The following is a 13052-nucleotide window of genomic DNA, read 5'->3' on the forward strand; positions in this document are numbered from 1 at the left end:
TTCTACATCCCTTTATCTTTACTCTATAATTTAATTATGCAAATTACTTTGGATATTGTTACTATGAGTATGAGTAGCTAAACTCCTAATCTGGGGTTTTGATGGAACCTTTTGAAGGATGATTTTCTCGTTACGTTAATATAGATTTGCCATAGTATTCTCTCTATTTGTTCAACTATATGCTTATTGCTGTTGATTGAAGGGCCCTCAATTAACTGTTCCTATTTAGTATGTATTACTTGGGAGAGAGTACATATTTAGGTAGTTGTTGAACAGCAATACTCCTAACGTATATGAGGGATCAATACGAAGGGTTTAAAGGTGGGATTAGGGATAACGAAACCCGGTGCGATCTCAGTGAGCTGTACTTAAGGCTAGCTAGCGTAATTCAGGAGAATATATCTAGTATATTATTGTAATTACTCGGGAGAGAGTTACGATAGACAGAGTGTTCATGATCGGTAGAGAAGACTTAGGCAAATTTATAGCAAACGTAGCGAAAAGGATTCCGACAATAGGGGAAATCAGAACCTTAGATCATTCCAATTCTTGCCGACAACCCGTTCGTAGTTAGTCTTATTTATTGCATTTTCATTACGTAATATTTAGTTAGTGAATATCCAATCTATTACTTAAATATTTCCGAAGATTGAATACGTGAATTTGTGTGAGTCCAATAGCTATGATTGATAGGTTAATTCCCTGTGGGATTCGACACCGGACTCATTAACCGGAATATATTTGCAACGACCGCTTTGTCCTTTTTATAAGGCATAGTTGAGCGTGATCAAATTTTGGCGCCGTTGCCGGGGAGTTAACGGTGTTATTAATGCAGCTAAAAGAAGTGCTAAAATTCTTAGCATAGTCAATTTTCTTCAATTTAAACCAAGTAATTGAAATTCTAACGTTTGTAGTCTTGGGTATTACAGGTGCATGGGAACTCCTCAAGAACTGGTGAATTGTTCGAAGTATTGTCAGATCCTGAGGAAGTTTTCAAGTCACTGAATCGTGCAAACAACATCAGAACTCAACAGAACAAATCGAACCATACATGGATGACGGAATAGAAAATCCAAACAATAGAAACAATGCAAATGACCCGAACAATCAGGGTGTGGTGCCTCTGGTGCCAGAAGCAGCATTGTATGACTGGGCACAACTCACCACCGACAATCTGGTAACTGCAATTGCAGTCCCTCAGATACAAGCAGAATCATTTCAAAAGACAAATAACATGCTACATTTGTTGGAGAACAAGGGACTGTTCTCAGGGTCATACGTTGGAGATCCTCAACAGCAACTGAAGAATTTCCTGTTGATATGTGCCACGCAAAGGCAACATAATGTGATACCGGAAGCAATACGACTGTTGTTGTTTCCATTCTTAGTAACGGAAGCAGCTCAGACTTGGCTTAATTCGCTCCCCATAAACTCCATCACTACTTGGGAGGAATTAGTCAAGCAATTTGTGAACAAATTCTACCCACCCAATAAGACTGTTCAACAAATTGATGAGATATTGAGCTTTAGACAGAAACCAACAGAGACATTACAAGAAACGTGGGAGAGGTTCAAGGGTCTGCTGGTTACGTGTCAACATCATGGCATTCCAGAGCAGATGTTGGGGCAGAGGTTTTACATGGGCTTGGTAGATAGCTTGAAGGCCAATGTTGATGCTTCAGCAGGTGGAGCATTTTTTGAGCAAAACATTCAGAGAAAGCAAGATCCTACTTGACAAGATGGCACAAAACTCAGGATGGATGATAAAAAACTCTTTAATCACTCCTGTAGTTCACTCAGTGGCTTTAAACACAATTAACTCCATAGCTGAAAATATGGCCACTCTAAGACACAAAAGAGTATCCTCACCAAAAAGGTTGATGAATCAGGCCAGAAGCAGCAGGTACACATAGTTGATGCAACTAATGAGGGCTTATGTACATCATGCATTAACCAACCATATGTTTGCTCTGGAGTGCGAAAGGTCATAACCAGCAATATCAGGAAAATATGAACTACGTGGCCAACTATGCGGGATAGAGGCAAGGTGGTCAGAATTGGGGTCAGCAGAATCAATAATATAGACCAGCTCAGCAGCAGTACAACAACAACAACAATCTTGGGGCTATGTGACCACAGGGTCAAGTGGTGCCTTACCAAATGCAACAGGGTTATAACCAGCAAAATCAGCAGCTGGATTATAAGCAACCTCAACAACAACAGACTGTGAAACAAGATAATGTGTTTGCTAAACTTGAGGGAATGCTGAATAACAGCAACAGAATGCTGCAACAACTGATAGGGACCACTGGAAAATTAATAGAGAGAGTAGACTTACATGAATCAGCAATAAAGGGTATTGAGGTGCAATTAGGACACATTTCAATGGCTTTAAATAATCGTCCCCAAGGGACGTTACCTGTAGACACTCAAATCAATCCAAAGAGCAGGGCCCGAAATAGCTTATGGCAGTGAGTCTACGAAATGGTAGAGACCTAGATCTGGAGCGAGAAATTGCTCGTGAAAGCAGACCTACTGAGACAGTGGTGCCAGTACCCATTGAGATAGATGATTCGGTAGGGTTAACTGAGGTGACGGTACAACATGCACAAGAGAACGCCAGCAAAGAAAAAGTGGTTGTAAAAGAGACTGAGGTAGCATAGGAACAATTGTAGAAGCAGTGCCTGTACAAGAAAAAAATCAAATCACAAGGAAGAAGCGAACTCCAGCACCATTCCCACATAGATTGGCCATGTATCAGAAAGATGAGCAGTGCAAGAAATTCTTGGAGATGTTGAAGCAAATTCAAGAAAACATTCCATTGATTGACGCTTTAAAGGAGATGCCTGGTTATGCAAAATGATAAAGGACTTGATGTCCCGCGAGTTCGACTTTCAAGACTTGGCCACGATTACACTGACTCAGACTTGCAGTGCTGTTGTGACGAGACCCATAGCTGAGAAGCTGTCTGACCCAGGGAGTTTCACAATCCCATGCACAATAGGAAACTATGCATTTGCTAAGACACTGTGTGATCTGGGGGCAAGCATAAACCTTATGCCGCTGGCTATCTACAAAAGGCTAGGCATTGGAAGAGCTGGACTTGTCAGCTAGCTGACCGGACAGTGAAGAGGCCCTCCGGTATTCTTGATGATGTATTAATACAGGTCGGGAAGTTTGTGTTCCCAGCAGATTTTGTCATTCTTGACTGTCGGGTTGACGAGGAAATTCCCATAATTTTGGGAAGACCATTTTTGGCCACTGGGAGGGCTTTAATTGACTATGAAACTAGAGATCTCAAAATGAGGTTAAATGATGAAAAGATAACATTCAACGTGCATAAATCTATGTGACGACCAAGTGAATTTGCTAATTTCTCTCTAATAGATGCCGTGGATGTAATTTTGGAGGAGGAAGATGAGACATTGAACACTAAATACCCTCTAGCAGCCTGTCTCATGAACTTAGATGAAGCCAATGGAGAAGACTTGGCAGAATGGGTACTTGCTCTTGAAGGCCAAGGTTTTCGGAGAAGGGAGCTCGAATTTGAGCCTTTGCACTTAGAGGAAAGAAAAACTCCTCCAGCTAAGCCATCGATAGAATAACCACCAAAGTTGGAACTGAAGCCACTACCACCTCATCTCAGGTATGCCTTCTTAGGACCTAACTCAACTTTACCTGTTATTATCTCATCTAGTTTGTTATATGTGCAGGCAGAACAGCTTTTACAGGTATTGACGGAGTGCAAGACTGTAATTGATTGGACCATTGCAGACATTAAGGGACCATCCCGGCCTTCTGTATGCATAAGATTTTACTGGAAGATAGGCACAAACCTTCTAGAGAACATCAAAGAAGGTTGAACCCCAACATGAAAGAAGTAGTGAAGAAAGAAGTGATTAAGTGGTTAGATGCGGGAATCATATTCCCCATCTCTGACAGCAACTGGGTTAGCCCAGTTCAGTGTGTGCCAAAAAAGGGAGGGATGACGGTAGTGAAAAATGATAAGAACGAATTGATCTCTACACGAACAGCCACATGTTGGCAAATCTGTATGGATTACAGGAAGTTGAACTTGGCTACCTGGAAAGACCATTTTCCACTGCCATTCATTGATCAGATGCTGGATAAATTGGCAGGGAGGTCCCACTTTATCTTTTTGGATGGGTCGGGGTATAATCAGATCTCTATTGCCCTAGAGGATAGAGAGAAAACATCGTTCACCTGCCCTTATGGAATCTATGCTTTTCGGAGAATGCCGTTGGCCTATGCAACGCACCTGCCACATTCCAAAGGTGCATGATGGCCATCTTCACGGATATGGTAGAGGAAATAATGGAGGTGTTCATGGATAACTGGGTAAAGTGCCATTTCATACAGGAAGGTATAGTCTTGGGGCACCTAGTGTCGAGTAAAGGCATTGAGGTAGATCGTACAAAGGTTGATGTGATAGAAAAGCTTCCACCACCCACTTCCATCAAGGCAATCAGAAGTTTCCTTGGGCACGCCGGTTTCTATAGGAGATTTTTCCAAAATTGATAACCCCTTGTGTAAATTGCTTGAAAAAGATCACTCTTTTGTGTTTTCTGATGACTGCAGGGTAGCATTTGAGGAATTGAAGAAGAGACAGGTAATAACACCTATCATAGTTGCCCCTGATTAGGAGCAACCATTTGAGCTGATGTGTGATGCGAGTGACTATGCTGTGGGAGCAGTTCTTGGCAGCAAAAAGACAAAGTCATGCATCCAATACACTACGCAAGTAGAACTCTGGGTGGTGCCTAGCTAAATTACACAGTGACAGAGAAGGAGATACTGCAGTGGTGTTCGCATTTGACAAATTCAGGTCATACCTGATAGGCTCGAAGGTAATTGTTTATACTGACCATGCTGCTCTCAGGTACTTAATCGAGAAGAAGGAGTCAAAACTGCGCCTGATTCGATGGGTGCTACTGCTGCAATAAAATTTGGAAATCCGTGACCGAAAGGGAATGGAGAACCAAGTAGTTGATCACTTGTCTAGGATGGAAGGAGCTGAGAAGAAGGTTGAGGTAGAAAAGATCCTGGAAACTTTCCAGATGAACAACTATTAGCCACAAGTCTTGAGGAAGCACCATGGTATGCAAACATTACAAACTACCTGGCGAGCGGTATTGTTCCTTATGACCTTTCCTCTGTCCAAAAGAAAAAGTTCTTTCGTGATTGTCATATGTATTTTTGGGATGAGCCTTATCTGTTCAAGATATGTATTGATAACATGATTCGAAGATGTATCCCTGAGATAGACCAGTCTTCTATTTTGCAGGCATGTCACGCGTCACCATATGGTGGGTATTTCGGGGGAGTAAGGACAGCTGCGAAAGTCTTGGAGTCGGGCTTCTACTGGCCAACATTGTTCAAAGATGCACATTTATAGATAAAGGGTTGTGATGAATGCCAACGAACCGGGAATATTTCCCGCCGACATGAGATGCCTATGAACCCAATTCAGGAGGTAGAAGTGTTTGATGTATGGGGAATCGATTTCATGGGGCCTTTCGTTAGCTTATATGGCAACAAGTACATACTCGTCACTGTGGACTACGTGTCCAAATGGGTGGAGGCTGCAACGCTCCCTGCAAATAATGCAAAGGGGGTAATTGGTTTTTTGAGAAAGAACATATTCACTCGATTTAGCACTCCAAGGGCAATAATCAGTGACGGAGGCACTCACTTTTGTTAGAGAAGTATGATGTACGCCACAAGGTTGCCACCCCATATCATCCATAAACGAGTGGGCAAGTGGAAGTTTCGAACATAGAGATAAAGAGTGTGTTGACTAAGGCTGTGAATGCTACTAGAACGGTTTGGGCGAGAAAGTTAGATGATGCACTTTGGGCTTATCGAACTACTTTCAAAACTCCAATCGGCATGTCGCCATACAATTTGGTATTTGGGAAGGCGTTTCACTTACCGGTGGAGATGGAGCATATAGCTTTGTGGGCGTTGAGGCAGTTGAATCTCGATATTGAAGCTGCGGGAACAAGTAGAGTCACGGAGTTGCACGAGCTTGATGAGTTTCGATATCACGCTTTTGAGAGCACAAGATTATACAAGGAGAGAATGAACATGATACATGATAAAAATATTATTGAGCAGAGTTTTAAACCGGAGATACGGTATTGCTATAAACTCAAGACTGAGGTTATTTTCGAGCAAATTAAAGTCAAGATGGTTAGGGCCATTTTGTGTGGTTGAAATTCACCCCACTAGTGCCGTAGAGATTGCTGCGGAAAATGACTCTCCCAAGTTCAGAGTCAATGGGCACAGATTAAAATATTATATGGGCATGGATGAAGCAAAGGTAGTGTCAGTGACCCATTTGATCGAGCCTCCGATGTTGAGCGTGCCTTACATGCGCTTACCTGCGTCGTGCCGCGATGTTAAATCAGGCGCTCATGGGAGGTAACCCATTGGACTGTTGTATCCGTCGTGCTACGATGTTAACTAAGGCGCTTGTTGGGAGGCAACCCAATTCGTAGTGGATTTTTAGTGTAGTTAGAATTTTTCTTTTTGTTTTTAGGTACTAACAAGTTTGTAGGTGAGTTTGGGCGAGTCGAGCAGGGTTTAAGCGTCACCTGAAGTACATCAGGCGCTGGGGCTGGCGAAGCCAGGATAAAGCCAGGCTCAACCAAGCCTTAGGCTGGTGATGCCTGGCTAATGCCAGGGTCAACCAGGCCTTAGGCTATCGACGCCTGGCTAATGCCAGGTTCAACCAGGCCTTAGGCTGGCGACGCCTGGCTAACGCCAGGTAAGTATTTAGGCCACTTTAAGTTTTTTATCCTTATTTTAGTCGAATTTAAACTCACACACACGCCCTAAAACACTGAACACAATACAAATCAAACCCTAACCTCACTTAAACCAACACACATCAAGCTCTACAAGAAATTCACAAGAACACAAACATACTGCACGAATTGCTTGCTCACCCACACACGATCACCAGCACATTGCCATAGTTGTCTCTCCCATCCACATTGAAGTCAAGCTATGTCTTGCTAGTCTTTCACACTCATCAGAAATTCTCAGGCAGCCCCCTCCTCACAAAAGCTTCAAGGGTATGATTTGATCTCTTTCCTTTGTAATTTCGAGTTGGGTACATGTATTGAGTTGGTGGTTGTTCTTCATTGTTGGTGTTTGTTCTTCATTATTGGTGGTTGTTCTTCATTGACATATTGAGTTTGTGTGCCCCAATCCCATGAACCCCATAGGAATGGTGCTGCGATTGTGAAAATATGTGGTAGTACGGAACCCCCAAGCCGATTTGGGATGATGAGGCAATCCCTCATTTCCATAAGAACTACCATGGCACTAGCGCTTGTTAAGTGTTTGATGTAATGCCTCAATGGCATTCATCGTCCCCTTTGGAGTCCGAGTCTCCAGGATTAATAAACTAGTGTTATGCAGTCATGCACCACATTAAAATCTTAAGTGTGGGGTGGCTCACGGGTAGCCCATGTGTTGTGGTTTGATTCTAATATTAAGAAAATACGAGGTGAAGTCTGAGTAACCTCGGCAAGTTGGGAAAGATTATGTGTGTAGTGTGTAATGTAGCATTATTTGACTACTGCTTATTTGTGTAGGAATGAAGATGCCTCCCAGAAAAGACACAGGCGAAGGAAAGGCCTCTTCAACTGCCCAAGCTAAAGCAAAGGCGACCTCCGCACCTCCTCCAAAGAAAACAAAAGGGGGAGAAACTACCTGTAGTATGAGTGGCACACCAGCTGTGGTAGCTGTAGCTGCCATGCGTCAACAACCCCAAGGCCAATGGGAGTTTGGAATAAACTACATACCTCCGCATACGAGAGATTGGTACAGGCGCTGTAGGCCTAAACATGTCCATCCGGAAGGAGCTATCCAGCAACGCAGCGTGAAAGCAAAGTATCCGGCGATTTGGAAAGGCATCCAGGATTTGGGGTTAAGCTATGTTTTTAAGAACACAGGGGACATCAATCTCAACCTAGTCAGGGAATTCTATGCAGGGTTTGACCCACATGACATTGAGGAGCTAGTGCCAATCCGTGGACGCTTGATAGATTTTTCAGCCAAGTCCATATGCGACTTTTTAGGTGCGCCAAATGTTCCTGTGGAGCCATTGGACCAATTCATTCGCCGGCCTACATATAGAGAGCTGAGGCACACGCTATATGGGGTTGACTCTACTGCTGCATGGGTTCGGGACAAGGTAACAAACCGTCACAAGAGGTTCCCCAAGAAGAAGATGAAGGCGGAGGCTCAAGTGTGGCTTAAGTTGATAAACGCACGGTTCCTACCATGCAATCATGACACACTTGTGAGCCGTGAGAGGACCTGTGTGCTATACTTTCTTATGACAGAGCAGAGGGTAAATGCGGGTCATCTGATCCGCTACCAGATGGCATCAGTGCGAACGAGCAAAAAAATTGATCGAATGCCATTTCCTAATTTCTTGACTCGGTTCCTACAGCACGAGGGGGTTGAGGAAGAGCCCGAGTTTGACCACACTATCGATCAGCTCATCCGACAAACAGACATCACTAATCTCTGGCTGAAAGACGAGGTTGTTACGCCTTCATTGACAGGTGCTGAGCGAAATGCGCGTGATGATAGTTTCATGGCCCATCTTTGTAGGATGATGGATTTGCAGCTACGGATAGGGGGTCGCCCGGCCACATTTGAGGAGAGGACTGAATTGGAGTAGCGATACACGCTCAATGCTCATGCCCAACAGCTGGTTGGTGTAGGAGATGGATACAGACTCCCCGTTGATGAGGATGTCAACACACCGAGCAGTCTGAGGCTGAGCCACAACAGTCATATGGTAAGGGAGATGATGATGAGGAGGAGGACGAACATGATGAAGAGTGGTGAGCGTCAGAGGATGAAGATGCTGCTTGATCAGGGAGTTTTCTTGCACCCTACTCTTTTTAGTTCTTGTTTTGTCTAATTGTGCATACACTGAGGACAATGCATGATTTAAGTGTGGGGTGGGAACTTGTAGATATTAGAAGTTGTTAGCTATTTTTGTTGTTGTAGTACGTCTCGTTTTCGTTAGCTAATTGTGTTAGTTAATTGTTTTAAGAATTTGTTTTTATTTTTAGAATTTGTTTTTATTATTATTATTGTTGTTTTTCTTTTTAGTTGTTTTTAGGTAGAAATTATAAAAAAAAACATAAATATGTTGGACTTTTCCCGACGATGGATCTCCTAGACAGTTTTCTTAAGGGAAGTAAGTCTAAAGAAAATACCAAGAAGATTTTTTTTTTGTAGGTATTTTAGTAATTCCTCCTTGGTTTTTCTTTGGGCCGCGGTTCTTTTTTAAGGGTTTTTAGTTGAGGGTGTAGGTAGTTTTAATTTTTAGGAGTAAGAACCACGTGGCTATGCATTTAATCGCAGCAATATCTCTGAGCTTGGTGTTGCCTTGAGAATAGTCAGTACTCTGGTTGTGACGCTTAGGCTCAATTTTTGACTCTAGGATAAATATCTTAAATCGTTGATTCTTAAATTTGCTTAACTGCTTTGACTGGAGTGTCATGATAAGAACCAATCCTGAACGAGTTATGTGCCATGTCTATGTGAGGTTTGTATGTATTCTGTGCATTGCATTTGATGTCTAGAACTTGCCCCGTGTGTGTGCAAAGCGAAATAGTAGTCTTGTTCAGTCTGAGAAGTGATATAGGCAGTTCTTTGTTAAGCCAGATATATATAGAGTACCCACCTAAATGTTATGTATCGTAGTTAACCCCTTTGAGCCTATAATCTTGTTTCTTTGGTAACCACATTACAAGCCATACCCCATTGTTTGAATCGATCATATATTTGAACCTTGTCACCTCTCATGAGCACTTGAATTATGAGGAATTATGAAAAAGTTAAAGTGTGGGGTGGTGGGTTGGCTTTTGGGTGGAACAAATAAAATAAGGAGCAATGTGCACCATATGAAAAAAAGTGTCAATAAAAGCCATTTGGATAGAAAAAGAAAAGAAAAAAAAGAGAAAAGAAACAATATATATATATATATATATATAGTAGTTGTAGTGTATGAAAAAAATAATTCTTAAGGGAGGTGCAGTCACATATATTTAAATGTATCCTACCCGACCCGCAGCCTACATTACAACCAATGAAAGTCCTATTTGATCTTAGACTGAATGATCTCGATTAGTGGAGTATTACACTACGGGCAAGCTTATGGTACGTCATTTGGGGCATATGAAGGTTATTTCTGAGAGCGAGTAAATTTTTCCTATCTTGAGTTCCTACGTTATTAAAATTCATCGCATGTGGAACTAAGCTCTTTGATTGGGTGAGGCACATGATTCATAATGGAGAGGTAATGTTGTTGACCTCCATGCTAGAGTAAGTAAGTGAATTGTGAATAAGGCATGTTATTTGTGAGTCGATTCTTGAGGCGAGGATGTCACACCATTATGCTTAAACTATTTTAAAGATTTTTGGTATAATGAGTTAAGGGAATTGCTTAATAGGTTGTGTCCATGAGTGTAGTTTGATTGCTCGAGGACGAGCAATGTTTATGTGATGACCCAAAAGGTCATCATTCGTTTTGAAAGTAAATTCTGTGTTTCGAGGCCCAAAAACCTCCTTTTTGCCTCACCTCGATTTGCGTGCGCAGTTCGGACATTTATCCGGAAAGCCATTATGTGAAAATCTGTGAAAATAATAAATTTTGCTTTTAAAATAAATTTAGGTTGACTTTGGTCAATATTTTGGGTAAACGGACCCGGGCCCGTGATTTGACGGTCCCGGAGGGTCCGTAGGAAAATATGAGACTTGGGCGTATGCCCGGAATCGAATCCGAGGTCCCAAGCCCGAGAAATGAATTTTTGAAGAAAATTGTTTAACTGAAATTTCTAGAGTTTTTGGAAATTTGAATGTAATTGAATGTGATGGTATCGGGCCCGTATTTTTGGTTCCGGAGCCCGGTACAGGTCTTATATGTGATCTAAGTTGAGCCTGTAAAATTTGGTAAGAAACGGACTTGAAATGACGTGAATCGGACCTTCGGTTGTAAAAATTTGAACTTAAGAGTTCATGAGATTTTTCTTTGATTTTGATGCTAAATTCATGGTTATTGATGTTATTTTCATGATTTGATCGCACGATCAAGTCCGTATGATGTTTTTGGACTTGCGTGCATGTTTGGTTTGGAGCCCCGAGGGCTCGGGTGAGTTTTGGATAGGCCACGGAGTGAAATTTGAACTTAGGAAATTGCTGGTATGTTGCAGGTCTGCATGCAAAGCCTGGCTCGCAAATGCGGGCTCGCAAATGCGAACTAGTGCCGCAAATGCGAAAGTCGACCTGGGCTGCCTTGGTCGCAAATGCGACGTTTATATCGCAAATGCGATGCCGCATTTGCGAAGGGTCCATCGCAAATGCGAAGGTGACCGGAATAGTACTGGGTCGCAAATGCGACAAACGCTTCGCATTTGCGAAGTGAACAGTCTGAGGGGTTCGCAATTGCGAACCTTGGTCGCAATTGCGACATCAGAGACCAGTTAATTGACACTTAGACGCACTTTCAGCCATTTTTCCAAGCTTCTCAAAACCTAAACACCTTTGGGCGTATTTTCAAAGACAACTACTCTTCCAAATCGATTGTAAGTCATTTCTAACTCGTTTTCTTTATTCTCTAACATCTTTTTACATGATTTCAACTCAAAATCAAGGGTTTTCATGAGGGAAATTGAGTGTTTTGGGTAGAACTTAGGATTTTTGAATTTTGGGGATTTGGACCTCGATTTGAGGTTCGATTTCAAAACAAATTATATATTTGAGTTCGTGGGTGAATGGGTAATCGGGTTTTGATTCGAACCTCGGGTTTTGACCATGTGGGCCCGAGGTCGATTTTTGACTTTTTGGGAAAAACTTTAGAAAACCTATTTTCATGCATTATAAATGATTCATTTAGCATTTATTGATATAGTTAAGTAACTTGTGTCTAGATACAAGCGAATTGGTGGTGGAATCAAGAGGTAAAGCGGTAGTTGAGGCTTGAATTGTGTTCGTAGCATCGAGGTAAGTGTTTGGTTTAACCTTAGCTTGAGGGATTAGTAGTTGTTTCCTATTTGCTATGTGTTAATTGTTGAGTACGACGTATAGGCATGGTGACGAGTATCTATACATTGGTGTCAAGCATGCCCGTGAGTCTTATGCTATTATTAATATGACTCCGTTTTGTATTTTTCATGCCTTATGTGATATTTTTATTGTTGAACAAGGCTTGTTGAAGTAATTTTGGTAATTGAACATTAAAGAGCGTTGGCTCAAGTTGTGAAATGATTTGTGCAATTATTGTTGGCAATTGAACATTGAAGAGTGTTGGCTTAAGTTATGAAATGAATTGTGGAATTATTGTTGGCAATCGACATTATAGAGCATTGGCTCAAGTTGTGAATTGAGTTGTGAAGTAAATGTGAAAAAGAGATGAGGATTATGATATTATCTCCCTTGCCGGGATGTTGCTGCTTTTAATGTTATCTCCCTTGCCGGGATGTTGTTGCTTTTAATATTATCTCCTTTGCCGGTATGTTGTTGCTTTTGATATTGTTTCCCTTGCCGGGATGTGATTGTTCTATTATTGTTCCCTTGCTGGGATTTTATTGTGATTTCATTTATTTCCTTGCCCTTATTGTTTGTGATTGTTGTTTGGGTGAGGAAGAGTGTTAAAGCACGAAGGGTGATGCCGTGCATTGTTATGGTGAGAGAGTGTTAAAGCACGAAGGGTGATGCCGTGCATGATATTTGTGAGAGAGTGTTAATGCACGAAGGGTGATGCCGTGCCGCACGATGTACCATTCCGTGCGTTTATATGAGTGATAATGCACGAAGGATCATTCCGTGCCATGATTATGTGAGGTAAAAGCACGAAGGGTGATGCCGTGCACTTATCTCGATTTTCTGATTATTGTTGATATTTGAGTTATAATGTTCTTTACGGTTATTAATTTGTTTTCTGTTGTTACTTGATTTCCCCGCAGCATGTCTTCCCCCCTCTTACTTTTAAATTGTAA

This window comes from Nicotiana attenuata, unplaced genomic scaffold (genome assembly GCF_001879085.1).
Source record: "Nicotiana attenuata strain UT unplaced genomic scaffold, NIATTr2, whole genome shotgun sequence".
In the NCBI taxonomy this organism is placed as follows: Eukaryota; Viridiplantae; Streptophyta; class Magnoliopsida; order Solanales; family Solanaceae; genus Nicotiana; species Nicotiana attenuata.